The sequence below is a fragment of the Myotis lucifugus genome, unplaced genomic scaffold (genome assembly GCF_000147115.1).
Source record: "Myotis lucifugus unplaced genomic scaffold, Myoluc2.0 scaffold_888, whole genome shotgun sequence".
Lineage (NCBI taxonomy): Eukaryota > Metazoa > Chordata > Mammalia > Chiroptera > Vespertilionidae > Myotis > Myotis lucifugus.
In genome coordinates, this window is record NW_005871936.1 from 71,008 (window position 1) to 78,001 (window position 6,994).

At 54.4% G+C, this 6,994-nt stretch overlaps 1 non-coding gene across 1 annotated transcript; it reads left to right on the plus strand.

The window, feature by feature from the left end:
- The first annotated feature begins 6,650 nt into the window (after positions 1 to 6,650).
- Positions 6,651 to 6,756, plus strand: LOC111824083. The gene has a single exon (XR_002827185.1). It is a non-coding gene; the product is annotated as a U6 spliceosomal RNA (small nuclear RNA).
- The last annotated feature ends 238 nt before the right edge of the window (positions 6,757 to 6,994 follow it).

Consider the following 6,994-nt stretch of genomic DNA (forward strand, 5'->3'; position numbering starts at 1 on the left):
AGTTTCTATCTGAGGGTGACAAAAATGTCTTCAAAATGATTGTGGAGATAGATACACAATTCGTGAATTAACTATAAACATTAATCTGTGTACCTTTTTGTTGTTGTGTTAATCCTTACCCAAGGATATTTTTTCCATTGATTTTTAGAGCAAAAGGAAGGAGGGAGGGAGGGAGGGAGGGAGGGAGGAAGAAAAAACAACATTGATGTGAGGCACGCTCAACCACTGAACCACACTGGCTGGGCTTCCTATAGACTTTTGAATCAGCTTGTCAATTGCTATGAAAATATCCTTCTGAGATTTTGATTGGGATTGCAGTTAACCTAAAGATACATTTGAGAGGGATGGCCATCTTAACAATCAATATTGATTCTTCCCATCCATGAACATGGTATATTTCACCATTGACTTGGGTCTTTTAAAATTTCTCCCGGCTGCATTTTGTAGATTCCAACAGGACCATTCTCTGAAAGAAGAGATGACAGGATTTATGAATGGATTGGATGCGGGAGGTGAGAAAAAAAATGTGGAGAGCAAAGGTAAATGCCAAGATTTCCTCCTGAGTCACTGGGTTTAGATGAAAAAGAAAGCAACTTGCTCCAGGCTAACCACCACGGGTTTGGCCTCAGTGTACTTGACCTCAGGGCCACGTGCATGCAAAGACCTTCTGAAACCCAGCTCTCCACACCCTCCCAGCCTCTGGGCCAATTAGTGCCAACGTTCCAGGAGGAGGTGACACAGAGGAGCTGACACCTTCTCCCAGGAGCCTGCAAAGACCTGTTAGCTCTTCCCTCCCCTGCATGGCCATCTGCCCTTCCCTGCTCCAGTGGGCCAGGTGGGTCTGCTGTCGGAAGGGCTCTTCCACCAAGTAGTCTCCTGACTGGCCTCTGTGGGTCCGGAAGCCCCTCCCTCCCTCCCTCCCGGTCCTCCCGGGCTCCCCAAGCTAATGAGACCTGCCCTGATTCCCCAGCCAGGCTGCTGGCCTTAATCTCTCCCAGCAGGAGGTTCGGGGGAGGCCAAGAAAGAAAGGGCCCCTGATGGTGAGGCACAAGGTCCCAGCCACAAGGCAGGATTACCATGACCTCATGCACGTATGTGTGGGCGAGCATTGTGTGTGAACGTGCGTGTTTGAGTGGGTGTATGGGGAAGTAGAACAGACTCATGTGGGGACCAGGAGCTCAGGGAGATATTCATATCCAAAGAGAGAGACAGAGAGGGGGACAGAGAGCAGAAAACAGAGGGCCATAGAGACAAGGACAATCAGAAGTGCAGAACGAGAGAGGTGCCTGGATAGGGAGAAAGAAATGAAGAGAGCCCGGCCGGTGTGGCTCAGTGGTTGAGTGCCGACCGATGAACCAGGAGGTCACGGTTCGATTCCTGGTCAGGGCTCATGCTTGGGTTGTGGGCTCAATCCCCAGTGTGGGACATGCAGGAGGCAGCTGATCAATTTCTCTCTCTCTCTCTCCCCCTCCCTCCCTCCCTCCTCTCTGAAATCAATAAAAATAAAAAGAAATGAAGAGAAAGTTAGAGAAAGAGAACAAGAATCAGAGGAAGAAGCAGGGAAGAGAGAAAGAAACAGGAAGAGAGATTGGAGCTTAAGAGGTGGGAGAAAAAAGGATCGAGGTGCTGAGGGTGGACTGGAGTTACAGGGAGAGGTGGACAGGCATAGAGAGACACAGAGGCTGAGAGAGACAGATACACAGATGCCAAAACCAAAACACAGACAGACGGAGTCACAGGGAGAAAAATAGAAGGAGAGAAAGAGAACAAGAGAGACCAAGACAGGAATGTAGGGTAAAACCGATAAAGATAAGGGACAGACACAGAAACGGAGAATGAGAGACAGGGACACACAGGCAAATTGGCAGAGGTATAATCTGAGGCCCAAAGGAAAGAGAAACTGAGGCACGGAGACCCCAAACAAAGACCATTGACATGGAGGGAAGGAGGGAGGGAGAGAGAGAACAAGCAAGTGTGAGAAGTTCATGTCTGGAGATGAAGACACAGGAACGTCATTGACGAGAGTGGTGGGGGCTGAGGCCAAAAAAGGGAAACAGAGGCAGAACAAGAGAGCGATGGAGCAGAGCAGAGATGAATTCATCGGCAGACAGACTGCTGGGAGAGAAGGGGTCACCCAGGAGGGGGCTCAGAAAGCCCTGCTTCCTCATTTTTCAAACGGTCTTCTCAGGAATCTCAGCATCCCAGCATTTCCTTCTCCCTCTTCACAATGAGCCTAAGGAAGAACTTCCCCGAGAAGTGGGGGCTCCTGGTCACAGGCAGGAGCTGGGCCCCCCCCTTTCCCTTCAGCCCTAATTGCCAAGATGTCATGGCGGGGAGAGGAGGGGATTAGGCAGATGGGCGCCCCTCCCCCTCCCAGCCAATGTCACCTCCCGGGGCCCAGTCCCCCACCCGGGCCAGGATTACCCTCCGAGATCCAGGCCACATGGCAAATGACATCACTGCCAGCCGGGGCTTAAAGTCTCCCCATGTGAGGGGCCCCGTCTCCTTCAGCCTCTGCCATCTGACAGCTGTCCTGGACGTGGGCCCTGTCCCTCCGTCCTGACGGTGAGTGTCTGCGGGAGCACCGGAGGGGACGGGGACGGGCGTGAGAGAGGGGACAGGCGCGGGCAGAAGCCGGGCTCATTGTGTTCCAGACTGTTTCCGTGTCTGATGGCAGAATCCCACGGGGAACAGAGGTTCCACCTGATGGTGGGGGACCCCGTTGAGTTGTGACTGCAGCAGGAGACAATGAGGGGGGCGGGCTATGGCTTGGGGACACTGGAGGAGTCAGGGGCAATGACACCACCGAGCTCTCTCAGTTCCAGGGCTGGGGCCTCTCGCCCGCTTGATGGCACCTAGCGCACCTCCCTGTGGTATTTTCTTTGAAACTCCTCACCGCCTGAAACTTCCTCATCCTTTGTGCGTTTGTCCACTGACCGCCTGTCTCCCCACGGAACCTGGGTTCCCTCCCATGCCTGGCATGTGCTGGAGAGGCCCAAGTATTTGTTGAATAGCTGGATGAGTGACAAGTAGAATTGAGGCCACACATAGAGGGCCAAGGTTTCCGGGCTACGGGAGGGAGGGAGGGGAGACTGAGAGAATGAATGCCCAAGGGGCCTGGGAAGGGGACGATTTGGGGGTCACAGTGCTGGTGAACTGATTACGTGGGGACCTCACTGCGCCCAGAGGCTCCGGCTTTCCCAGGTCCCCTCTCGGTGGTGGCCCATGCGCCTCCAGTCCTGGTCCCACGGATGGAGGAGCTCACGGGCCACGGGGATCAGAAGAAGGAGGACCTGGAATGAGGCTGAGCCGGGGGAGTCCTGCCGAGGCTGACGTGGAGCTCTTGAGTCTGGGAGGGAAGCCTGCCCTTTCTCGCTGTGCAGCCTTGGGCCCTTCACGTGCCCTCTCTGGGCCTCAGTCAGATGAGCCACGGCCAGCCCGTGTCACTGGCCTCATCCTGCTTTGGGGGAATCCCGGGTAGATTTGAGGGTCAAGGGCAGGGCTCTGGCGCCTGAGCTCTCTGGGTTCTGCTCCTGGCTGTGCCAGACACACCTTGTGTGACCTTGAGAACGGGCAGAACCACACGCAGCCTCAGTTCTCTCATTGGGGAATTGGACGTCCGAGCTCCGTGGGGTGGTGGTGAGGGTCCTAAGAGGCCGTGTAGCTTGGCGATCGGGAGGGCGCAGGCTCAGGGGACAGGCGCTGGCTGTGCGCTGGCTCTGCCACCGACGTGCGAGACGGGACTGGGACTCGCCTTTACGCCTGTTTCTCCCTCTGCGTCGTGGGATGATAACGAAGTTTTCACTGGATTATTGTTCCCAAGGTCTTGTTCTGAGGCCCTGGCTGCAGTGTCCGAGCCGTTGGGCACCCCAACTGGAGGTCGCCTGGTTGTGGCTGCCGGACCTGGGGGGGCCCTTCCTCCCCACCCTCAGCCTCAGTTTCCCCGCCTGTAGAATGGGATGATCTCCATCCCCACAAGGTGGGTGTGAGCCTCCAGGCCGCACCTGTCAGAGCACCTGCCCAGGTAGGAGCCTGGACCCAGTGGCTGCTGAGCCCCAGGAGCCCCCAGCACCCGCAGGTGGGTCCCCGGGGCAGGGACAACGGTCTCTCTCTTCCTACTCTTTGGGATCCTGAAACATCGTGGCCTTGAAGTTCACCCGGCAGGCTGGTCACAGGGCTGCTGCCAGGCTCGTGTAAGTTCTAACAAAAGGCGAACGTTGTTGTCTGAGCTCCTTCAGGCCAGACACAGCCTCCGGCCGAGTGGCAGCCGAGGGAAGCAGCCCTGACATCCTGAGAGCATCGGCTGCCTCACTGCCAAACCCAGAGTCTTCAATGCGTGTCCACTACTATTTTTTGAAAATTTTATGAATTGACTAGAGAGAGAAGAAGGGAGAGAGAAAGAGAGAGGAACATGGATTTTGTTGAATATATATATTGATTTCAGAGAAGAAGGAAGAGAGAGAGAGATAGAAACATCAATGTTGAGAAAGAATCATTGATTGGCTGCCTCCTGCACACCCCCCACATTGGAGATCGAGCCCGAAACCCAGGCATGTGCCCTTGATTGGAATTGAACCTTGACCTCTTGGTTCATAGGTCCATGCTCAGCCACTGAACCACGCCGGCCGGGTAGTTCCACTTAGTTATGCATTCATTGGCTGATTCTTGTATGTGCCATGACCGGGATTCGAAGACACAACTTGGCTTAGCAGGGCGGCACTCTAACCACTGAACTACTGGGTTAGGGCTTGTTGTTATTATTCTTTGCTCAAATCTCGTCCGCTGTCTGAGGAGTGGGCAAACCCTGTGTCCCGGAGGTCATTATCATTATCAGCTGCTTGATGGGGAGCGAGGCTCACATTCCCTACGCACAGGATGGAATCCCAGGCTTTCTGGAAGGCCAGCCGCTGGCACAATAGCCCGGCAAGGATTCCAGGGTGAAGACGCTGGAAGTAGATGCTCTTGTTCTGGGCCCAGCAAATTGTCTGAAATCGGACACGTTCATGATTCTCCGTGTTTCCACTCTCTCTGGAGGTTCCGATGGAACATCATTGCTCCCTGGAGAAGAGAGAGAGGACACAGGGAAACCAGGGGCAGGGGTGGTGAGGGGAGGGAGGGGACTGGGAGAACAGGGCCATCAGGAATTCTCCAGGAATCCCAGGGCCCCACGCACAGCCTGGGCGAGTCCCGGCACCTGAGCCTGCAGATGTTCTCATCTGTAAAATGGGGACATCCTAGTAATACAGGTTCTACCTCCATGGGTTGTGCTGAGGATTCGGTGACACCTCCACAGAGAAGGCTTGGGTGTGAGTGATCTATGGCTGTGTAACAAGCTACCCCAAACCTTGAAGCTTAAGGTTTATGATATCCCACAGTTTCTGAGGGACAGGAGTCCAGGAGCAGTGGGGCTGCCTGGTTCTGGCTCAGGTGACTCAGGGCGCCATGTTCAGAGTCCCACCAGGGCTGCGTGTTTGAGGGCTTGACTGGGGGCTAGATCCCATGGCTGTTGGCAGGAGGCCTCGGTTCCCGGCTGCTCAGACCTCCCTACAGGTGGCTTGAGCGCCCTCTGGGGAAGGAGACAGTTGCGAAGTCTCGCTGTCATTTCTGACAGCCTGTTAGTTGCACACATCAGCCCTGCTCAGTGGGAAGGACAGTTCAAGGGTGTGAAGACCAGGGTGAAGATGATTGGGTGCCACTAGGACACCAATAGATCCTTATGATTTAACTAGAGGCTCGGTGCACAAAAGTTCATGCACTCAGGGGGGTCCCTCAGCCCAGCCTGCACCTTCTCGCAGTCCGGGACCCCCCCGGGGATGTCCACCTGCTGGTTTAGGCCCACCCCCAGGGGATCGTTAGCCGGACATCCTTAGCGCTGCTGCACAGGTGGGAGAGGCTCCGGCCACGGCTGCTGCACCTTCAGCCATCAGTCTGGCTTGTGGCTGAGCGGAGCTCCCCCTGTGGGAGTGCACTGACCACCAGGGGGCAGCTTTTGCGTTGAGTGTCTGCCCCCTGGTGGTCAGTGCACGTCATAGCAACCAGTCGTTCCTGGTTGTTCTGCCGTTGGTGTCAATTTGCATATTACCCTTTTATTATATAGGATGTTACAGTTTTTGCTGTTACTATTACCAGCACTGAGCCCCCCCCAGGACCGTCCTATCAGGTTCTACGTAACCTTAGTCCACATTCCACCTTGATTGCTCCTTCTAGTCACGCTGGACACCTTGTTTTTCCTCCAACAAGAAAGAGAACCGATCCCAGCCTCCAGGCCTTTGCGCCTGCTGTTCCCTCTGCCTGGAACAGCATGGGCCCTGAGATCTGGCCATGGCTGGCACGGAGTCCTTCCCTTGGCAGCTTCAAGGTCACCCCCTTACGGAGAGGTCTTCCCTGATGTGCATTAGATGCCTTGCCCTCACCCACACCCACCATTATGATATCACCCCATTTTAATTTTCCTCGGAGTTCTTGAAACTCTCTGAAAGCATTTTGATTTTCTGAAAAAAAGAATCTACTTCCTTGTTCACTGCCCGTTTCTCTGACTGGAACCTGGAAGTTCACTCCCATGAGAACAGAGAGGCTGTGTGACTTGTTTCTTGTTGCACCCCTCATTCTCAGAGCCGGGTGAATGCACTTGCTTTTCCAATATTTATTGGGTGCTCGCTTCGGCAGCACATATACTAACATTGGAACGATACAGAGATCAGCATGGCCCCTGCGCAAGGATGAGACTCGCAAATTCATGAAGCGTTCCATATTTAAAATGTATATATTTATTGGGGGTGCTGGGAACACAGCAGGGACGGAAATATATCTCGTCCCTGCACTTGGGTAGTTGACAGAGTTGGGGGAGACAGATGGGTAGACAAATGTCTGTGTGTTCTACTTAATACGTGCAAAGTCCTGAGGAACAGGAGAGAAATGGGCCCGTGTGTGTGTGTGTGTGTGTGTGTGTGTGTGAGAGAGAGAGAGAGAGAGAGAGAGAGAAAGTAACAGAGAG